Below are 24,886 nucleotides of genomic sequence, written 5' to 3' on the forward strand. Positions count from 1 at the left end.
TGGCCTGCGGTGTAAAGGTAAGCATTGGCCTTATAGAACAGGATGCTCTACATGTCTGGACTAATGTGGCCTGCGGTGTGAAGGTAAGCAGTGGCCTTATAGAACAGGATGCTGTACATGTCTGGACTTCAGTGGCCTGCGGTGTAAAGGTAAGCAGTGGCCTTATAGAACAGGATGCTCTACAAGTCTGGACTAATGTGGCCTGCGGTGTGAAGGTAAGCAGTGGCCTTATAGAACAGGATGCTCTACAAGTCTTGACTAATGTGGCCTGCGGTGTGAAGGTAAGCAGTGGCCTTATAGAACAGGATGCTCTACAAGTCTGGACTAATGTGGCCTGCGGTGTGAAGGTAAGCAGTGGCCTTATAGAACAGGATGCTCTACATGTCTGGACTTCAGTGGCCTTCGGTGTGAAGGTAAGCAGTGGCCTTATAAAACAGGATGCTCTACATGTCTGGACTTCAGCAGCCAGCGGTGTAAAGGTAAGCAGTGGCCTTATAGAACAGGATGCTCTACATGTCTGGACTTCAGTGGCCTTCGGTGTGAAGGTAAGCAGTGGCCTTATAGAACAGGATGCTCTACATGTCTGGACTAATGTGGCCTGCGGTGTGAAGGTAAGCAGTGGCCTGATAGAACAGGATACTCTGCATGTCTGGGCTAATGTGGCCTGCGGTGTGAAGGTAAGCAGTGGCCTTATAGAACAGGATGCTGTACATGTCTGGGCTAATGTGGCCTGCGGTATGAAGGTAAGCAGTGGCCTTATAGAACAGGATGCTGTACATGTCTGGACTTCAGTGGCCTGCGGTGTGAAGGTAAGCAGTGGCCTTATAGAACAGGATGCTCTACATGTCTGGACTAATGTGGCCTGCGGTGTGAAGGTAAGCAGTGGCCTTATAGAACAGGATGCTGTACATGTCTGGGCTAAGGTGGCCTGCGGTGTGAAGGTAAGCAGTGGCCTTATAGAACAGGATGCTCTACATGTCTGGACTTCAGCAGGGGACTCGATGGCTTATCACAATGGTCAGGCATTTTCAGCCCTTGATTGTGACCTTGATGCTGCCGATAATTCCTGTGCACAACAATGTCCAGGAGCGTGGTGGTACAAAAAATGCCAGCGTTCGAATCTAAATGGGGAATACAACAACACAGGCGTTGACAAAGAGATCACCTGGGAAACTTGGCGCGGTTTCAAATACTCTTTGAAAACGTCAGTGATGAAAGTATGACCTGTTTTGTAAATTTGCCAAGTTCATCAGCCATGTTGTCAGAATGTTTTAACGTAAAATACTTAAAAACAAACAATAAGGAATCTGTCGATAGATACACACGGTTAGCCTGTCTCTTTTGTCATGGGTAGGCCAGTCCTGGTGATGTGATTGATATCTGTCAACGTCACACCCGTGCTTGAACCTGCGATAGGCTCGAAATAAAACTATTCTCAAAGCGGCGTGAAACCTCAACCTATTCGCTGACATATGCTACACGACATGTGTAAAAGTGGTTACCAATAATCCTTCAAAGTGATTGCTTCAGACATCTTTTGCTGCTCTACGAATTCATGGAGAACATTACCTCATTTCAAGTTTAGTCACCGAAAACCATTGTATGTGCGTGCGTACGTGTGTACGTGCGTCTCCCTCCTAGAAGCAATAATGGGCGGATTTCTTTCTTTTCCTTTAAGTATATCAATTTTTATTTAAGTGTAGGATCAGCGCATATCTCTCCTGAAACATTTCTCACATTTGATGTGATGCAGTATTCCTAAGATTGGTATTTGTCAATGAAGAGGTACATGTACACGAGGGCTGTTCAAAAGGTTCAACTATGGGCAATACCAACCTGAACTAGTCAATGTATTACATTATTCGAGTAGTTCATTGCGAGTGTATTATGTCTGTTGACGCTGTTTGTACATGTATATTAGTGACAGTTAAACGTGACTTTAGAGAAAAGTACTCCCTAGGATATTCATGACCGCATGTTACAAGTGTATGGGGATAAGCGCCCTAGCTATTCCATTGTTGGGCAGCTATATTTAAGTCTGGGAGAATAAGCCTTGATGATGACCCTAGGTCTGGACGTCCCTCAACTTTTCAATCAAAGAGTTATACTGTAATATAGGTGTATTACCATTGCTGAACTTGAGGAAGACAAAAGTCTAAGCCAATGGTCCATTGAAACTATTATTGATGAACATTTACAGATGAATTAGATATCTCGTTGTTGGGTGCCAAAGTTTCTACATTCTGATCTTAAGGAAAAAAGAACTGACATTTCAAGGGAATATTTAGAGTCAATTGAGGAGGATTTCGTCAAATTCAAAAAGAGAACAGTAACAGATGATGACAGATGGGTCTACCACTATGATCCCGAGTCAACACGTTAATCCATGGATTGGCACTATTCACCTTCTCTGGCACCAACGAAATTTAAGTCTTGAAGATCAGTGAAGAACGTTATGACCACTGTATTCTGCGATGCAAAGAGTGTGATGATCCTTGTTGATTACTTACTTACAAAGACGATTACTCTGTAAGTATAGATTACCTTTGCACAATTTGAAGTCCTAGGAAGAGGATCAGGAATTTGATGATGTATGTACAAATTTTGAAAGTGTTGAAATTGAGGATGAGTGTCATATTATATATATTTAAATGTGAAAAAAATCCGTTGTTGCGAAATATGCTTTTACCAAATACTGCTTGGCGTTATATATGTAAAAAGACCTTGTAAATATTTTACAATTTAAGTAGCAACGTAATATCACAGCTTTTTTATTTAAAACATGTGTTTCACATTGAACATAGCAGGTATTTTGAGTTATGTCCTTGTGAGAACCTGAATGCTCGCTATTGCATTGAATTTGCAAGAAATGTCTCAAGAAAAAATCTAAATAAATGTTCATATTACATGAGCGTGAACTGTGGCCAGAGAATATAGTGTGTGTCCCAGAGCACCCACACCAAGAGTGAGTGAGTGAGTGAGGGAGTGAGGGAGTTGTGTTTAACGCGGCTTTGAACAGTATTCCAGTTAAAGTATGGCGTGTCAGCTTGATGATGGAGGAAAGCTCGAAGTTATGCAGGTCTCAGACGTTTACCACTTCGGTGAAACCCACTAGCACAGGTATGGTGCTGACAAACCTAGAAACTGGGTGAAACGTGATTCGAACCCACAATCTTAGGTTTCGGGCGTGTCCAAGGGCCGCAACTCTTCACAAGATATTGCGGCGCCCTACACGACTGACCACAATATACAGGTCATCCCGAGGTCTTCTAAATTCCCAGAACTGCTACAGCTTGCACATGCACAACAGGCCGAGTGGGATAACATTCCCCAAAGCGTTATCCGTACTCTCATTTCGTCCATGGACGTACAAGGATGTTAACGCTGGTCCAACGATATATTGTCTTCTCATGACCTGACCTTTGCATTGTCTGTGTATTTTCGTCACCACTCTCGTAATATCAGATTATTTTCTCCAATACGATAACTCCCTGCCTGATGGTCTGAGGTCACCTCCGACAGGTTAGCGTTAGCGAGGCATTCAGATAAGTATACTATAAGTTATTTGTACCCAAGGGAGATAAGTCTATGAACATACAACTTCGCTATGACAATGAATGCGACGTTTCGAATTCGATACTAACACCGTTATCCAGCAGTTGATGTACAGAAATGTGAAGCAGGAAGGTTATATACATATGGATATGTTAAAGTACTGTCGGAAATGCTAGAAAAATTATTTTGTCTATTAAAAAAGGATATTCTTTTTAACAGTTGTTATGGAAATATTGAGTAACCTGTGGCTTGAAGTATTTCAGTCACAAGGAGTCTTATCGATAAGTTTACAGGAGACAAATTCGAACGAAAACAGGAAGTTCACATTTTTTCTAAGTCCATTGATGACAGTCTGAAACGGACTATAGAAATATGCGCACGTGACTCCGTTATAATGATAATAATGTAGTCTTCATAAAACATCTAATCCACACACAAAAATAATTTGTAGAAAGTTCTAGATGTGCATCTTCTAAAATGACAAACATTTTGTTAACATTGCTCCCATGATGCATGTTACATTACACTTGCATAGCCATAACCAAGGTACACGATATGGAGTCTGTATTGGGAAATGTATACAAGCTCTTTACACTTTAGAGAGATAGAGGGAAACCATTTATTAATTATTCCAAGCTATGGGGTTTTCGGTATGATAAATAAAAGAAAACAGGTATAGAGGTGGTCTCAAAAACAAAACTGGGACGTAAAAGGATATCAGACAGTTTTGATACAGGGTGATTAGGCGTGTAGTGCATACGCTTTATGAGCAGAATGTAACCCTGACTTGTAGTGAGTGAGTGAGTGAGTGAGTTGGGTTTAACGCCGCTTTTAACAGTATTCCAGTCATATCACGGCGTGTCAGCTTAATGTGGGAGGAAAGCCCGAAATGATGCAGGTCTCAGACGTTTACCACTTTGGTGAAACCCACGAGCACGGGTATGGTGCTGACAAACCTAGAAACATAAACGGGGAGAATCGGTATTCGAACCCACAATCATAGATTTCTGGCGTGCCCAAGGGACGCAACTCTGAACAGCGAACCGCGGCGCCACAGACGACTGAGCCACCCGTGGCCCCCAGTTAATATAACGGACGGGAATCAGATACTGTCGCCCTATGAGTAGTCTGAAGGCGATCATACAACAATATATGACATTGTCGACTTCAGACCATATGCAAAATTCGGCTGAATAAGAAACCAGTAAAGTGCTGGCGGCCCAACACGGTCACGTTGTCTTAAGTGGCGGAGATAAATGCTACCTCAAGGACCAATCTTTAGAACTACATATACTTCTTGATTCCAAAACCACAACCTTCCAATATTCATCCCGTTTCATAGCTCTTAACTATCCCATCATGTTTCCATGCAATTATATGCAGTATATATCCTAAATTGCTACCCCATCAATGCATGTCAATTAAGTACAATAACAGCAATATTTTGAGACCAACCCCAACTCGTGTGACATTTGCACCTGTACGCACGGGACGGTGTGAGGTCATCACCTCGGGACAGGTGTCAGGTAATTACCCAAGGTTAAAGGCCATTTCAAACATGCGTGACACGCGAATATTTTCTAAGTTGATCATCATTTTACCCTATAAAAGTACATTGTAAGGGTAATCACAATGTCATTTAGGACAGGCTAGATTAGGTCAATTTGCGTTATTTTGATACATGCTCTTTTTATAATCCTATAACTCGTATTTATTAAATGAAGCCAGACATTTCAGAGAGTACTTTATTACAAGGTTGAAAGATTGATGTTTACACGACAGATAAGGTTCACGTTGAAGCCTGGAGATGTACACATCAGAATAAATAGGAGTAACAAGGCATGATAGCATGAAGACATCTTACCAAAATGGGTTATCTATATGAATATACTGGTTATATTTGAAAAGAAGATTTACTTATATGTAATGTTTAGATAGAACCTTAATAAAGACATGTTGAAAGTCAAACAAATCGGTTGTTATTAATTAAGCAAGAAGTTTCTTATAACTGATCCGGAACTAGTGTCGATTTCTCTGGAAAATATTGTTACCGAAGTCGATAATTTGACAATAGATGATACCCAACGTAGATTATTACTGGTATATTATTGACGTAGATGAAAGTACCTTCAACGTAGATTACAGTATCCTCTACATAGCTGTATGGGTGATGCTGAAGCTGAAGGCTCCTCCGCCCACCACCCACGAGTCCTAGCATGTCCACTGTGTTACAACTTATGGGTGATGCTGAAGCTGAAGGCTCCTCCGCCCACCACCCACGAGTCCTAGCATGTCCACTGTGTTACAACTTATGGGTGATGCTGAAGCTGAAGGCTCCTCAGCCCACCACCCACGAGTCCCAGCATGTCCACTGTGTTACAACTTATGGGTGATGCTGAAGCTGAAGGCTCCTCAGCCCACCACCCACGAGTCCCAGCATGTACACTGTGTTACAACTTATGGATGATGCTGAAGCTGAAGGCTCCTCAGCCCACCACCCACGAGTCCCAGCATGTACACTGTGTTACAACTTATGGGTGATGCTGAAGCTGAAGGCTCCTCAGCCCACCACCCACGAGTCCCAGCATGTCCACTGTGTTACAACTTATGGGTGATGCTGAAGCTGAAGGCTCCTCAGCCCACCACCCACGAGTCCCAGCATGTCCACTGTGTTACAACTTATGGGTGATGCTGAAGCTGAAGGCTCCTCAGCCCACCACCCACGAGTCCCAGCATGTCCACTGTGTTACAACTTATGGGTGATGCTGAAGCTGAAGGCTCCTCAGCCCACCACCCACGAGTCCCAGCATGTCCACTGTGTTACAACTTATGGGTGATGCTGAAGCTGAAGGCTCCTCAGCCCACCACCCACGAGTCCCAGCATGTCCACTGTGTTACAACTTATGGGTGATGCTGAAGCTGAAGGGGGGGGAATTCTATTAAATTAATTATATAAAACAGGCTGAGTGGTTATCTCAGTTTGATAATCAGTAAATAAGTTCAAACAATGTGTTTTGACTAAACATAATTTTGAGAGCAATGTAATCCTATTTAGATTAAATGTAACCTGTGGTAAATTTACCGATGCCATAGGTATACCGAGCTTAGTCAGTCAGTTCAGTTATGACCATCGCTCCTCCCGAAGCATATGCCGCCGACAACAGTCCGCGAGAGCTCTGCTGCCCTCTGTAGTCACCGAGCTTAGAGTGTTATAATAAATATCTGGGTATAAAATTTGCCACTTGGTAAGTGATCGTTTCTTACTATCAATACTCATTCGTTATCATTAAATAACTTGTCCACAGCAACTTATATAGAGCGTTGTAAACGCTTTGAGTATAAAATAAATACTGACGCATCTTTACTATAAACACATCGGTGGATGTAGTCAATATATTATATAAATATCATTCGATAATGGTCTTGTTCATACTCTGAATATAAAATTCATACTAACTTCTCTTTATCTATAGTCTGTAAACCAATATAAGTATAAAGACAATGTGATCCACCCTGATGAATAACTGTGAAATAAGTATAGGTTATATACTGTACCATATCGTCGGTTTGCACGACCATTGCCACCTATTATCGTAAATGCATTCACTAGTCGAGAGAATATTGAACAGATTATAAACCGACGGGATGCTATACGCGGTACTCCCTGATCCGTTGTGCCATTACTGTACACGCTTCTTGGTACCTAAACCAAATTCATAATTATTTCGCTCCATTAATGGTTTCAGTAATGTTTTTCATTAATGGCTCCATTCAACGCATCAGGAACACTTTCAAAAAAGCATATGGACTACACATGGACGACCTTTCCAAATTTAACACATCAGTGACAAAAATGATGTTATGTTCGCGTGTTTTTTTCAGATGAACAAGTGGCTTGCCTTTGCATGTGTTTGTGACGGATGCCATCGGTGGGGCAGGATACGCTAACGTTTTCGCGAACACCTGGTATCATCTCTATTTGATAGTGATTCATACACGTGGTCATGACAGAGTCGGAATCATACAATCGACTCTGCTTTATGCAGAGATTTCTATTGGAGATGGAAAGGGTTTTGCCACTTTATTTCTTTTCAGAATATGTATGTGGTGAAACACATCACGAGAAGTATATAACAAGTTTAATTCTTGTTTGAAATCGAACCCGAGTGATCGTTTCGACAAACAAGCGGTTTTACCACTCGGCTACTCAACCTCCTCTGTGATATATCAGTAGACCCGTGAAGATCCGGCTAGAAGAGGCGACCGTGCTTGTCGTAAAAGTCTAACGGGATCGGGGGATTAGGCTCGTTGACTTGGTTGATGCATGTCATCGTATCCCAATTGCGTGGATCGATGCTCATGATGTGAATCACTGGAGTGTCTGGTCCAGACTTATTTACAGACCGCCGTCATATAGCTGGAATATTGCTGAGCGCGGCGTTACACCACAAACAAACAGATCAGTCAAAGCGTGACGGGGGTGTTATGTTATCAGCAGTGCACGCGGTAGTGTTGCGTCTCACTTTTGAGTTTGCAACAAAAGCCTCCTTTACACAGGGCGATCAAAAACTGGCCAGGACGCTCAATGGTCGTTCAGCAGTAACTGCTCGAGCTGTTCAGCGTCTGCAACCACAGTGAGACACTTCAGGAAAAAGCCCTCCATTTATAGGCAGGCTGAGGAGGCACTACAGGTAGCTCAATGGAGGCAGAAAAGAGACAGAAGCATTGCCATGGTGTCTCAAGGGTTGCCGGGGTCGCTACAGTCATCGTTCAGTGCACGCTGTTGGTCGCCCAAAGGAGGCACAAGCATCGCCCAGATTAACGGAATACATTTGCAGCAGAACGCATCTTCTACCTGGCGACCATTGGATGACCACTGTGCCTTCATTCTGCAACAACGGCAATGCTTGTGCCTCCTTTGAGCAACCTTTGAGCAACCAATATCCTTGGCGACCTTTGTGCGACTGTTTTGAACATGTTCAATAATTCACGGCGACCATAGCGTCCATCACGATGTCTGAACCTCCCGTGTACCACCTTGGAACGACCTAGGCAACCATTCTGCCTACTTTGAGCCTCCAACGACGACCTGGCAAATTTCATGGTCGCACACGGGAGGCACAAAGGTCGCCATCCTGTCTAAAGGCCCCATAAGCGACCTCCAACCCGTCATTGACAAACACTTCAACAGACGTGTACGTCAGGATTCCCCAAACGCTATTAATAGCCTGTATTAGGCAGTATGTAAATGTTATTCAATATGATATTAGGAAGTATGTAAGACATGTAGTGTGCTAAGACGTCTCTTCTACATTTGGTGAGTAATCTATTTACTTATATAATGTCTCATTTCTCTTCAGTCATGTCAATTGGACATCATTTGGACACATTACTGGACTGCTATAGACTGTTGGGTCGCCCTATCAGTCAGACTCGCCTTCAACACAAGCCAGACTTTATGGCTTTGCGAAACTCGTAGCGGGTTCCCAAAACAGCTCTCTACTATTTGTAGTAAGTAAGGATAAGATATATGGATGAACAGCTTCTTTATTCAATTACATTCCCTTTGTTGTTTATATTACTGGCTTCAAACTTTGGTGTTTATTACAGGCTTCACCGGCCAATATGTTTTACCCTTGTGTGTACATAGCGGGCTTCTCCACTCCAGTGTAACTGCGTCTCAAACCTACTCGACTGTATAACACTCCCTCCTATCCTGGATATATACTTGTCAACCATACTCTGTACTTCACTTGCTTGATAACGGTGTTAGAACATACACCGAAACATCGCTCCAAATTGTAATAAAGAAGTTAGTTGTTCATCCATATATCTTATCCTTACTGAGTACTCCGACTTCTAAATGCCTCTCAAAGAAGCTACTATTTGCAGGTATTAAGCCAGTTGAAATGGATACAGTACTGTTGAATGTTTAATGTGGACAGTGACAGTGTCATTACGCTGTTTAGTGTAGCGTATCATGCGTTGTAGAAACGCGTTGTACTTAAAGTGAAGACTGGCTGCTTCCTTGCTTCTAAACTAATCACCTGAATAAAATAAAGGTTCCTTTGATAAAACAATGACATGACCACGAACTAAACTGAAATAGACCGGGGGTTGTGTTGTGAGAGGCGTTCCATGTGTCTTTCACCTCTTTCCTCATACGCCTTTTTATTGGAAGAATACAAACACAGAGTAATGCATGAGGCATGAATACATATGTATGATTTTATGCATGTAAATATAACCTCATTCATACCTGTACAATAATGTAACATTAGACGTATACCTCAACAGTGTTTACTGTCAAAGCTGGGCCTACAGGCTTCTCAGTGACGTTGGAGATGGCAATCTGTGTTTGGTAAAATCGCTTGTGTGCATAAACTGTTAAAATATGTAATGAAAACTGTAATACCTAACAATTTGAATGTTTGCATATCTTTTAATATGTATTAGAGAAACAGCTTTTATTGGAATTCATGTTGGCGACGTTCTGTGATGCAGATAGAGCCTGGAGCATTTGCTCATCTTCCGTGTATCTAGCACTACACACCCTCGCCCTGGCCCACACAGCTCCCTACATACTGTTAATCTGTGGCCCGTGTTCAGGAACAGAGCAGGGTAGTTTATGTCACTGACAACTATAATAATTATGATGCAAACTTATATTGCGTTTGGTTAAATACACAAGATGCATGCCCACAGCGCTACATTATTATCCCGCTCAATGGATCAGTGTGTACCCGATTTAAATTCTCAGCTCCCTGGGGAGTATACAACCAATGCTGCCTGTGATGTGATGACGTCCCACCCCACCTTCACCCAATCCAATCCCACCTTCATACGCCCCACCCAAGCTTCATCCCATCTCACCTTCACCAATCCCACCTTCACCCCATCCCATCCCACCTTCATCCCATCCCACCTTCACGAAATCCCATCACATCTTCACCCCATCCCATCCCGACTTCACCCCATCCCATCCGAACTTCACCCCATCCGACCTTCACCCAATCCAATCCCACCTTCACCCAATCCCATCCCACCTTCACCTAATCCAATCCAACCTTCACCCAATCCAATCCCACCTTCACCCAATCCCATCCCACCTTCACCCAATCCAATCCAACCTTCACCCAATCCCATCCCACCTTCACCCAATCCCATCCCACCTTCACCTAATCCAATCCCACCTTCACCCCATCCGACTTTCACCCAATCCCACCTTCACCCAATCCAATCCCACCTTCACCTAATCCAATCCCACCTTCACCCAATCCCGTCCCACCTTCATCTAATCCAATCCAACCTTCAACCAATCCAATCCCACCTTCACCCCATCCGACTTTCACCCAATACCATCACATCTCCAACCAATCCCATCCCACCTTCACCCAATCCAATCCAACCTTCACCCAATCCAATCCCAACTTCACCCAATCTCACCTTCACCCAATCTCATCACACCTTCACCCAATCCCACCTTCATCCAACCCCACCTTCACCCAATCCCATCCCAACCTCATCCCGTCTCACCTTCACCTCATTCCACCTTCACCCCATCCCACCTTCACCCCATCCCATCCTCATCCCATCCCACCTTCACCTCATCCCACCTTCATCCCATCCCACCTTCATCCAAACCCACCTTCATCCCATCCCATCCCACCTTCGACCCATCCCACCTTCAACCCATCCCATCCCACCTTCAACCCATCCGACCTTCATCCCATCTCACCTTCACCCAATTTCATATCACCTTTATCCCATCTCACCTTCATCCCATCCCACCTTCACCAAATGCCATCCCACCTTCATCCCATCCCATCCTCATCCCATCCCACCTTCACCTCATCCCACCTTCATCCCATCCCACCTTCATCCAAACCCACCTTCATCCCATCCCATCCCACCTTCGACCCATCCCACCTTCATCCCATCCCATCCCACCCTCGACCCATCTCACCTTCATCCCATCCCACCTTCACCAAATGCCATCCGACCTTTATCCCATCTCACCTTCATCCTATCCCACCTTCACCAAATGCCATCCCACCTTCATCCCATCCCACCTTCATCCACTCCAATCCCACCTTCATCCAAACCCACCTTCACCCAATCCATCCCACCTTCATCCACTCCAATCCCAACTTCATCCAAACCCACCTTCATCCAAACCCACCTTCATCCACTCCAATCCCACCTTCATCCAATCCCACCTTCATCCAAACCCACCTTCACCCAATCCATCCCACCTTCATCCAAACCCACCTTCACCAAATGCCGTCCCATCTTCATCCGGTCCCACCTTCACCAAATGACATCCCACCTTCATTCCGTCTCACCTTCACCCAATTTCATATCACCTTTATCCCATCGCACTTTCATCCCATCTCACCTTCACCCCATCGCACCTTCACCTAATCTCACCTTCACCCAGCCCCATCAAACCTTCATCCCATCCCACCTTCATCCCATCTCACCTTCACCCCACCTTCACCTAACCCCACCTTCACCCCATCCCACCTTCACCCAATCCCACCTTCAACTAATCCCACCTTCACCTAATCCCACCTTCACCTAATACCATCACACCTTCAACCCATCCCACCTTCATCCCATCTCACCTTCACCTAATCCCAACTTCACCCCATCCCACCTTCACCTAATCCCACCTTCACCAAATACCATCCCACCTTCATTCCCATCCCACCTTTACCCCACCTTCACCTAACCCCACCTTCACCCAATCCCACCTTCACCCAATCCCACATTCACCCAATCCCATCACGCCTCCACCCAATCCCATCCCACCTTCACCTAATCCCATCACGCCTCCACCCAACCCCATCCCACCTTCATCCAGGCCCACCTTCACCCAATCCCATCCCACCTTCACCCAATCAAATCCCACCTTCACCCAATCCCATCACGCCTCCACCCAATCCCATCCCAACCTCATCCAGGCCGACCTTCATCCAATCCCATCCCACCTTCACCCAATCCCACCTTCAACCCATCCCACCTTCATCCATCCCACCTTCACCCCATCTCACCTTCACCCAATCCCACCTTCAACCCATCCCACCTTCAACCCATCCCACCTTCACCCCATCCCACCTTCATCCAAACCCACCTTCATCCCATCCCATCCCACCTTCGACCCATCCCACCTTCAACCCATCCCATCCCACCTTCAACCCATCCCACCTTCACCCCATCCCACCTTCATCCCATCTCACCTCCATCCAATCCCATCCCACCTTCACCTTATCACATTCATACCATCCTAACCCACCTTGAACCCACCCAATCTCGCCTTCACACCACCCCATCTCAGCTTTACCCCACCTCCATCTCCTCCGAAACATCTGACATATGACCAGTTGACTAACGCTTTGTCTGTGAAAATATTTAATTTTTACAGAAATAATCTACTACATTTAATTGAAAAGGAGCCCCAGTGATATTGGATGGAGACCTGTAGGAAATCTAGACTTACTTCATTTAGGGCGACATCATTACGACAAGGGCTGGGTGGTAGGGCAAGTTATATGTCTGAGGGACTGTGAGACTGACTATTTGACCAGTAACGTATCTGTTTTCCTCTGAAAGTCTATGTTCAAAGAGCTTCGTAGCACGGACCGTTGACTGGTGAAAAGCGTCCCGGTATGTATTCAGTAGTGAATGCGGCGGAACGAGCTGTTCAAGTAGAGTAAGCGTGACTCATGTCTCTGAATACTTGTATAGCAAGTATTAACATAACTTAGAACTTGTAAAATTGATGTGACATGTAACTACTACACTTCACCGCAGTCTTAGTGTACCATGATCGAGACCGTGCCTAGAGACAGCGTCATTCTGTGTGTACAAACATCGACACCGTGCCTAGAGACAGTGGCAGTCTGTGTGTACAACCAACGACACCGTGCCTAGACACAGTGGCAGTCTGTGTGTACAACCATCGACACCGTGCCTAGAGACAGTGGCAGTCTGTGTGTACAACCATCGACACCGTGCCTAGAGACAGTGGCAGTCTGTGTGTACAACCATCGACACCGTGCCTAGAGACAGCGTCATTCTTAGTGTACAACCATCGACACCGTGCCAAGAGACAGCGTCAGTCTTAGTGTACAACCATCGACACCCTGCCTAGCGAAAGTGTCAGTCTCAGAGTACAACCATCGACACCGTGCCTAGTGACAGCGTCAGTCTTAGTGTACAACCATCGACACCGTGCCTAGAGACAGCGTCTGTCTTTGTGTACAACCATCGACACCCTGCCTAGCGAAAGTGTCAGTCTCAAAGTACAACCATCGACACCGTGCCTAGAGACAGTGTCGGTCTTTGTGTACAACCATCGACACCGTGCTTAGAGACAGTTTCGATCTTTGTGTACAACCATCGACACCGTGCCTAGAGAAAGTGTCGGTCTTTGTGTACAACCATCGACACCGTGCCCAGAGAAAGTGTCAGTCTTTGTGTACAACCATCGACACCGTGCCTGGAGACAGTGTCGGTCTTTGTGTACAACCATCGACACCGTGCCTAGAGAAAGTGTCAGTCTCAGTGTACAACCATCGACATCGTGCCTAGAGACAATAGCAGCCTCAGTGTACAACCATCGACACCGTGCCTAGAGACAGTAGCAGTCTCAGTGTACAACCATCGACATCGTGCCTAGAGACAGTGTCAGTCTTAGTGTACAACCATCGACACCGTGCTTAGAGACAGTGGCAGTCTCAGTGTACAACCATCGACACCGTGCCTAGAGACAGTGTCGGTCTTTGTGTACAACCATCGACACCGTGCTTAGAGACAGTTTCGATCTTTGTGTACAACCATCGACACCGTGCCTAGAGACAGTGTCGGTCTTTGTGTACAACCATCGACACCGTGCCCAGAGAAAGTGTCAGTCTTTGTGTACAACCATCGATACCGTGCATGGAGACAGTGTCGGTCTTTGTGTACAAAAATCGACACCGTGCCTAGAGAAAGTGTCAGTCTCAGTGTACAACCATCGACACCGTGCCTAGAGACAATATCAGCCTCAGTGTACAACCATCGACACCGTGCCTAGAGACAGTGTCAGTCTCAGAGTACAACCATCGACACCGTGCCTAGAGACAGTGTCAGCCTCTTGTGCTCTGTGTCTCTAACGCCCATGTTTTAAATTAACATCAGTACAACGTGAAAGGAATTTGTCGCTCAATTTGTGTACAAAGCCACATACAAGATTAATAAAATTTCATTTTCATAGGTTTGCTTTTTACATGTAAATGCACTGACCTAGTGGATGTTTGCACTGTCGGGACAAGAAAGGATACCAGCCAAACATAATTGCTCTTGTTCCATAATGAATTCTTTGAATATTAAATCAGAGGTATCTACATAATTATGTGAAGGACATTTCGTGAAATAGGATTTAACGTGTCCTTTACGAATATTTCGATCATAGAGCGATGTGCGTGCGCGTACGTGTGTGGCTGCATGTACTAGTCCGGACTAATGCCGGTTTCTTAGTGCTCGTCCACTGAGATACCATGCCGCGACCAGACCTCGTTTATCCCCATGCCGCGCTCCAGGCAGGGTAACAACACGTTCCCATATCTTAAAGTCTTTTTATATGACGCGTCCAGGGGATCGATAAATATATGTTCTGAAATTTGATGTGAAGGTAAACACAAACAAAACTATGGACATTGTGTTGTGAAGAGGAAATGGGCAGATATATATATATATATATATATATATATATATATATATATATATATATATATATATATATATATATATATATATATATATATATATATATATATATAAGACATTAAACTAACGATGGAAATATCATGTTACAAACGAACAGGAATTATGACTTTATTGTGGATCCGGAGTGGATGTTCAAATAAATAGCTTAGGAGGTTTAGAAGTGAAAGACATAGTTTGCAAGAAGAAAGCGTAGATAGGACACGTATGCTATGACAGATCGTCAGTCATCATATTTGAAAAATATTGTTGAAGATGAGGAACCTTTTCTTGACTGAATGATCTTATTGTAACCCCTGTATCAGTGCCTCAAGATGTATATGTAGTTTCCTCAACCCATACTTGCTGTAAGAGGCGACTAACAGGATCAGGTGGTCAGGCTCGCTGACTTGGTTGATGCATGTCATCGTGTCCCATTGGCGGAGATCGATGGTCATGATGTAAATAACTGGATTTGTCTGGTCCAGACTCGATTATTTACAGACCGCCGTCATATAGCTGGAGTATCGCTGAGTGAGGCATAAAACAACAAACAAATATCACAGTATTTCAGTATATTGTGTATATTTAGCTGTTTTAGTTTCAATAAAGTGCCTTGTTTATGTATTTATTAATTTTTGTTGTTGTCTCATAAATGGCTGTGCCTTGAGTTGTAGATATTGCGATCATACACGTAGGCGTTTTCTTGTTTGCATTTTAAGTCTATCTACGATTGAAACATGAATAAACACCTTTGTGTGTCTGTCTACTGCAGTAAAAACTATTTTGTATTTAGTTGCAATGGTTATATTGGTTATATATTTAAGAAGGTTTAAGTAAAGAATTTATGATTACGCGTTAATTATGATTGTAAAATTAAGGTGCATTCAACTGTACAGTTAACATGCAAAATGCTTGCACTGACGCTCATGCACATAGGTAGCTACTTTGTGCTCTGAGCCGATCCGCTAAGTCTCCCGAGGATCCTCTCTGTGATCCCACGCTCCATCCAGCTAATCCTCAGTCGGGGCAGGGCTGTATTCTTCACATCGACTCGGGTTGATGTGTAACCTACTGCATAACATCTTATCTGCACAATGGTATATAAATACATTTCAGCCTATTAATCAGTTATTTCACAACGGGTTTGCGACAAGATTAAACCAGCACCAAGATGCGATACACTTGTCCTCACTGACACCAGAGAAGCACCAATCAGAACCTTCTTCCTCATTGGAATGAAAGGGGATTCCCCTAACTATCCACTAGTTTCACCCAGCTTTGAGAACGTTGACACGGTGTAATCGCCGACCATTGATACCTGGTCCAGCAGATAACCTCACACATTGTATACCCGTACGCAATGTTTAATGTTCAGTGTGTATATTTGTAATTGCTGTTGGTGTAAAGTCGTGCTTGCATGTTCGTAATACTCGTAGCATATATATGTTTCCTTCTTATCCCTATATTGGCGGCGGGTGGCCTAGATGTTTAAGCGTTGGCTTATCACGAGGGATCGATTCCCAGATGGCTAAACCCCGTGAATCCTATTTCTAGCGTCACCACCGCGATTTTGCCGGAATATTGCTAAAAGCACTCACTCACTCAGACCTTTCACAATATCAGTTTAAACATTGTGCTTCTGTGTGTAAAGCGATGTCAGTGTATTTGTTTAACTTGTTATGAGTGGGTGCCCGGAGTATTTAGGACATACGTACTGACCGCAACTGTTCTGCTGTTTAAGGAAGGAAAATAATCTCGCCTGCACGATACACATAGACTGGAGAAACAGGATACTTAGCCGTCATTCAGTTAAAATACGACTGAACAGTTAGGATTACACTTTAATACTTCATGCAAACGACGTCATGTGCGGGCAAACTTCTCTTGCCACATTAACTACCACCTGAGGTGTCACACCCCACAACTGTGTGGAGTTATATACACCTTGGTTGTCACAGACCAACACTGTGAGGAGTTATATACACCTTGGTTGTCACACACCAGCACTGTGTGGAGTTATATCCACCTAGGTTGTCACACCCCACAACTGTGTGGAGTTATATACACCTAGGTTGTCACAGACCAACACTGTAAGGAGTTATATACACCTAGGTTGTCACACACCAGCACTGTGTGGAGTTATATACACCTAGGTTGTCACAGACCAACACTGTGAGGAGTTATATACACCTTAGTTGTAACACACCAACACTGTGAGGAGTTATATACACCTAGGTTGTCACAGACCAACACTGTGAGGAGTTATATACACCTTGGTTGTCACACACCAGCACTGTGTGGAGTTATATACACCTAGGTTGTCACACCCCAACACCGCGTGGAGTTATATACACTTTGGTTGTCATACACCAACACCGCGTGGAGTTATATACACTTTGGTTGTCATACACCAACAACTCTGTGGAGTTATATACACCGTGGTTGTCACACACCAACACTGTGAGGAGTTATATACACCGTGGTTGTCATACACCAACACTGTGAGGAGTTATATACACCGTGGTTGTCATACACCAACACTGTTAAACAAGTTAAACAAATACACTGACATCGCTTTACACACAGAAGCACAATGTTTAAACTGATACTGTGTACAATCGACGACACGAGTATTTACAGATCGCCAGCCTATAGCTATAAATCTTGAAAAAAATTCGAGCTGGAAAGCACTGCGAAAATTGCGAGTGACACACATTCATAATAGTTTCATGACGCAGTTACTTTGGCAGACCACAACATACACAAAATGGAGTTTTACAGGGACTCGTTTGAAATTTCTGAGTATGTGAGTAAGCATGCAAAATCACATTGACTCAGGTGGTAGCCTGTCATCTCCTTGAACCGTGACAGACACCAAGAAAGGAGCACATATGACGCGTGTAATGACTCAGGTAGTGGGATTTCCGAGATGATACAAAAATAGCGACACGTCCACTTGGTAACTGAACCCCTTTGCCAAACGTTGTTTTTCCCATCACTGAAGAGCCCAGATCACAAACTGTGAATGATAAATGGAGGTTATCACGCGAGTGTGTTTGGGGATGGTAAATATCCTGCATTAGGAATAAACATTGTATTTAGCGAGCATTGGCGTGATAACCTCTTTATCATATAATGTCATTCTTTAATTCTGTGCTTCAAAATCGCTTTCCCTCTCTCACACACAAAAAGGAAACATTGCGAGTTTTCCTGGAATGCGCGCATTAATATCTATTACGTCAGAGGGTAAGTGATGAGTAAGTCGGACAGTGACAGTAGCCAATATAGTTCCAACTGAAATCTATTTCTTATGCGTGGCGAAGCAACATATACGCAAAACAACAGTTGTTTTTAATTGCCTTTCGCGGCAATCCATCGGTCTGTCCACTAGAGTAACTGCCCTTTGTCAAAGGGAAGCTACTCTAACCCTAGTCTATGAGACGTCACGGCCACGGTCAGACGTTGTTGACAGTCGGTCTGTCCTGCCATAACGTTAAGAAGTGTAGTCAGATGTACACACAACGACAAAACGAAACAAGGTAACAATTCAAACATATTTCAGCCAAATCCAACTATTTTAATTTGTGGAGTAGGTTTCAAGCCGCAGAGGTCTACAAGCACAGATATGGCAACTGATCCCGCTTGGCTAGGCCTCGTGCACTCGCAAAATTGTGTCGAAATTTATATCTCCAAAGTTGCCAAAACTTATCAAATGCCTTAGCTACGTCACAGTTAGACACTGATTTTCAGTATATTAGACTGTTCTTTTGATAATGACAGCAATTATACCTGTAGTTTATCCAGATTCCCGATGGTTAATTCTGACTCGATCGCCGAATGACGAGGGCGACGCCATATTTGTTTATAAACAGTGAAAGTAGTCCTTACTTGACCTTTGATATTTGCATCTCTATCCGCATATGACCCCAACGGATATCGTTTTTATCCGTTGGCTTTATCCTGCCGAGAAACCTACCCATTATATGATAATACCTCATATCTTTCAGGACATGTTAAACTAGGCTTGTAATTGACAAATTTATTGCAATCATTACAGTTATTTCTTTGCATTAAACTTATGTCAACACAATACACTTATGTGTACACAAGGGGTCTGTTCCTTCCTTTCCCAACTAGCCATACGAGCATTTGAAAAAATATAGGATAATTATAAGAAAACTCTGTTCAAAGCAAAATCCACTGTACGACTGAGACTATATCATCAACATGTATTGATGAATCGCTATCAAATTGTGATGATACCAGGTGTTCGCGAAATGCCCAACCGGTGGCACCGTCACAAATAAGAAGTGGAACCTACATACAATCCTGTATCATGCTATATGTGTCAACAATTTATGGTCATTCGACACAGAAACGTATTCATATACCACAGGGGGCTAATAATTCATAAACATAAATTTTCGCTTTTCATCGTTCTCGGAAAGTGTTGTCTTCCAAGTAAGGACATTGTTGTCTAATGTCATTACCGAGAATACACGGGTGCTAGCTATGCACGTTAAGAAGTGTTAGGTATATCCAAGGAATATATTTCTTTTAACCCTTTTCGTTACTTACAAGCAGCAGAATCTTTATTGTCTGATGTTTTGGCAGGACATGCTGACCCTTTTCGCGAACACCCTGTGTCATCACCGATTTTCAGTGATAAATCTTATAATAATTATTTTCATCGCTATTTTGCCCGTTACGCCAATTGGAAACTGTTTAGTCGGATAATTGAGACTGGGTATTCTCTGGCCTTGACGTTCTATGGTTACTTCAAACATGCAGCTGCCAGTGAAGATCCGGGGTAGAATAGGTCTTCAGCAACCCATACTTTGCTAGTCGTAAGAGGCGACTAACGGGATTGGATGGTCAGGCCCGCTGACTTGGTTGATGCACGTCATCGTATCCCAACTGCGTGGATCGATGCTCGTGATATCAATCACTGGATTGTTTGCTCCAGACTCGAGTATTTACAGACCGCCGTCATAAAGCTATAAATCTGCAAAAAAATGCGAGTTGGAGCACTGCGAAAATTGCGAGTGACAGACACTCACTATAGTTTTAGGACGCAGTTACTCGGGTAAACCTCAACACTGACTATAGTTTTAGGACGCAGTTACTCGGGTAAACCTCAACACTGACTATAGTTTTATGACGCAGTAACTAGGGTAAACCTCAACACTGACTATAGTTTTATGACGCAGTAACTAGGGTAAACCACAACAAACGCAAAATGTAAGGAGGCATATTTCTTTTATTCACCTCCACAGTTTGCCAGACCAGACAGTACCTGATTAAATGCATAATCCGTAACATTCTGTTTCCTTGATTGCACATTGTCTCTCAGTGTCCTCAGGAGTCAGGAAAGTTCACTAATCTGCCACATCGTCAAGTTGTTCACATAACACGGAGTAGTCCAGATAGACGCCAGCTACACATAAATAACTCCCTTGATGCAGTTCTTATGACTACAAATATACACTTGCAAACAATTGTTAGATTCTATTAATAAGTATTATGATAAACGGAGTCTTAAGGTTAATTTTTCGAAAACATTAAATATTGGTCAAGATATTTAGGAAAATTAGAAGAATTCTAAATTCACTATTACAAAACAAAATCTGATAGAGCAAACAACCAAATCAATGTAAACTGAACGGCAAAAGAAACTTTACACCAGATTGAAGAGACTTTAATAAACTGAAAATAACAATAGTTTGAGGTAAAGTATATTTAATAAACCAACAATTCCACAAAGTATTGAATAACTCAAACTTGACAATTTGTGTTTACACAGAGCTCCAGATAAGCTTTTGGTGTTGTGGGTATTTTACCCATGCATTTTAAAATCATTGGGTATCAGTAATTCAATCTGCGTATTCAAATTTCTGTTACCCACTAGTTTTTACAGATGTGGGTATTTAAGTTAAATATTTAAAAACACTATTCATCTAGTCCCTGCAAACTGGTGTCGTGGGGGTTCGAGAGCTTTATAGGACTCAAAAATACCACGAATACTTCCACAAGAAAGTGTGATGGCAAATGATCAAGATGTAACTGTCATCGTGGAGTTTGGCAAGGTTGACGGAATGCCCGTTTATAATTCAAAATAAGTTGCTGATTTGGTAATCGAATACGCAGGGTTACTTCACAATATTTTGATGATACGCACAAGTTTTATTTTTTGTAGCGTATCTGTAATGTTCGTTGCGTATTTGATACGCTTGGATTATATTTTACTGCGTATTTCTGCATTTCTGATGCGTATTTCACGCAGATACGCAGCTTATCTGGAGCTCTGTTTACATATTGTACACCAGGCAAACAAAATCAGTGGAAGTTGAAAATTCAGTTGTTCAGATTTTAACTGCAATTCATTCAAACAGGGAAAGTGGTCAAAGACACAAAATCTGTCATTTTAATACCGAATTTGGCCACCCCGTGCCTCCATACATGCAAAGACTGGCCACCACGTGCCTCCATACATGCAAAGACTGGCCACCACGTGCCTCCATACATGCAAAGACTGGCCACCCCGTGCCTCCATACATGCAAAGACTGGCGACCCCGTGCCTCCATACAGCAAAGACTGGCCATCCCGTGCCTCCATACATGCAAAGACTCTGTGTCTGAAGTCACGTGGCAAGAGGATCTTGTAGAGCTTGTATCAACTCTTGTCTGTACGTGGTGGGTGTAACTCGACAGTCCAAAACGTCATAGATGTGTTGTATTAGTGATAAGTCAGGAGAACATGCCGGCCACGGTAAGACGTTGACGTTGTTGTTGGCAAGTAAGTCCACTACGAAAGGAGAAGTGTGGAACCTGGCGTTGTCCAGTTGGTACAGAACACTTCGGGGCTGTTGCTGGAGGTAGGGCAGCACTACTGGACGGAGCATGTTATCTATTTTGCGTTGCGCATTGAGGTTTCCACTCATAACGACGAGTGGCGTTGTTCGGTCTAAAAGTATTCTCCCCACACCATAATGCCATCTCCACCGTAAGGAACGACTTCTTGAACGCAGCACCTCTGTTCACCTCTGCGTAGGTAACAACGATGTCTGCCATCAACTCTAAACAAACAGAACCTGCTTACGTCCGTTAAGACCACGCAGTGTAAATCCCGACGCTGCCACCGTCGCACTGTATTAGCCAATCGTATTCGTCAACATCTATCCTCTGAACGGTCTATAGACCTCATACCTGCTGCCCGAAATCTTTTGGTCACTGTGTGTGTGCTCACCCACCGATCCAAAGCATTCACTGCCCATGGCGTCACTGTGAGGAAGCGGTTGCGGAGGTCGCAGATACCGGTCTTCCTGTGGCGTAGAGACCCGTGGTCTCCCTGTCCTGACCATGTCCGATGTCCTTCCAGTCTGTCTGAAACCCTGAAACATGTTTCCAACGGCAACACGGGAACAGACAAAGGTTCTTGCAACGTGGGTGCGCGTGGCCCCCATCTGGACCATCCCCATTGCTCGCTCACGTTGTTCTGATGTTCGTCTTGGTATTTCAAATGTGTGTTTTTTACAATGTGGATGTTTGACATTGCTACTGTGCAGTTTTATACCCCTGTGACACGCGTACGTACATTTCTACCAGCAATGACATCACGTGATGGTACATGTTTCGCATTTTCTCAATAACACTACATATATATATATTTAAGTATCAACGCTGTACCTCTAGTTCAGTTCAGTTCAGTCAATTACAAGTATTTATATCACTGGCTGACACTAAGTTCCCATTTCGCCACGCCGCGTCCCACTTATAAAAGTAACAAGTGCAAAGCAACTTTCATCTTTGATAATCTCACACCAGGGTGTCACTATACTTTCCAGACGCAGTTACAGCTTTTGTTAGCTACCAGCCAAAATTTGATGGCTCAAAATGTTCCCGATTCACAATAGCTGCAACATTGCTGAGTGAGGCGTAACCAACAAACAAACAAATCGTATGTGTACAATGTATACATTTATCCCAAAGACCCCCGGAGATCAGAATATATGAGGACGTAACCAATTAACCACGACCATTTATGGCACCCGACAAGTCATAATTAAACATAATGCCGATATACCACTAAGTATATATTCGTTCTACCAATGTCCCTTTTTTCTGTGAAAGAACGTTTGACGCTTTGTAAGACCCTAAGAGTGCACTTGACAATAGAAAGGCTGCTGGATATGTGGGCGGGTAGTCCTTCCACGTGTAGTTATTTAAGTATCATCGTGGAAATACCATTACATCCTCATCATACATAGTATCATCGTGGAAATACCATTACATCATCATCATACATAGTATCATCGTGGAAATACCATTACATCATCATCATACATAGTATCATCGTGGAAATACCATTACATCATCACACCTGTTAGAGCGTGTCGTCTACCCCTCTTGTAGTGAGTGAGTTAAAATTTTAAGTGACATTGGCAATATTTCAGCCATATCGTGACTACCCCTCTTGTAACCAACAGCATACGTCAGTTCTTAAAAAAACAGTCAGTCTCAATTTCGATTGTTGTCAGTCCATGCTGAACCACCTTATCTGGTTTCAACTGTATACCCGGGTCACCAGAGACAGAGTCCTCTAAGGTGCCGCACTTCGCTGTGCCATAAACCTATCACAATGAGTTCGAATCCCGGTTCTCTCTGATTATGTTTCCAGGTTTGTCAGCACCGTCCACATGCTGTGGGTTTCACCAACGTGTTAAATGTCGTAGACCTCTATCACTTCGACTTTCCTCCTGTATAAAGAAAACCAAGTTCACTTACCTATCTATCTGTACAGCAGGTTCCTTTTGGACCTGCATGTTTATGAACTACACAATTTCTAAATGCATGTCAGAGTCTCTCATGTTTAGACTCTCATACTGTCATCCAACACTGCAGGTAGACTATCATTGATCTTAGTTGACCCATGAGGTTATTGTTGTGTCACCCAACACAACAGATGACTTTCTGAAGGCTGAGGTGCACACACTGTATACATGTCATCCTCTACCACGTCTCGCTCTGTTTCATAGCCTGAATACGCTATACACCCGTTAACTGCTGAGAGAGTTTACTAGTATGTAAACAAATAAAAACACAGTGTGTATTTTCTTGGGATTGAGAAAATGTTAAATGGCATATTAAGAAATTAAGGGACAAACTTATTCAAATTAATACAAAATGACTTTGTTGATTCAAAAGTCCACTATACCATGTAAGAGTTAACGTTTAGGCTACACAGTTGAACCTTTGGGGGGTTGTATTTTGTGTGTGTGTGGTGGCGGTTGTTCTATGCTATTTATAACGTGTTTGGAAATTGTCAACGTCACTGTGTAATTTCTTCACGTAAAATATCTTTGAACACAGGGATTGTTTGTAGTGGAGAGTGATCATTCCAGTTCTTTGGAGGTACTGTGAGTATATAGCCATGATACGTACTTCGTTTATCGCCATGTTGGATCAATATGTGTTTCTCTTATCATCCTGGATAACACTGTGATAGTATAAAACACCATTTCTTCTTTTTATGACCAATCGTCGTGAAAAAACAGCCCGTTTGACCAGTGGAACCTAAGTG

The 24,886-nt window shown here is 43.4% G+C and overlaps 1 protein-coding gene across 3 annotated transcripts in view; it reads left to right on the forward strand.

The window, feature by feature from the left end:
- The first annotated feature begins 8,229 nt into the window (after positions 1-8,229).
- LOC139479814 (uncharacterized) overlaps positions 8,230-24,886 on the forward strand; it is a 34,498-nt gene continuing 17,841 nt past the window's right edge. The window contains exon 1 of one of the 3 annotated variants that reach the window (XM_071262697.1): positions 8,230-8,246. The gene's annotated coding sequence lies outside the window, so the exon portion shown is untranslated. Of the gene's footprint in view, positions 8,247-8,781; positions 8,873-24,626; positions 24,723-24,886 lie in introns of those variants that run through there. The other 2 variants (XM_071262695.1, XM_071262696.1) reach the window with 2 other exon arrangements.

Source organism: Haliotis cracherodii, unplaced genomic scaffold (assembly GCF_022045235.1).
Source record: "Haliotis cracherodii isolate W230 unplaced genomic scaffold, xgHalCrac1.p SCAF_4, whole genome shotgun sequence".
In the NCBI taxonomy this organism is placed as follows: Eukaryota; Metazoa; Mollusca; class Gastropoda; order Lepetellida; family Haliotidae; genus Haliotis; species Haliotis cracherodii.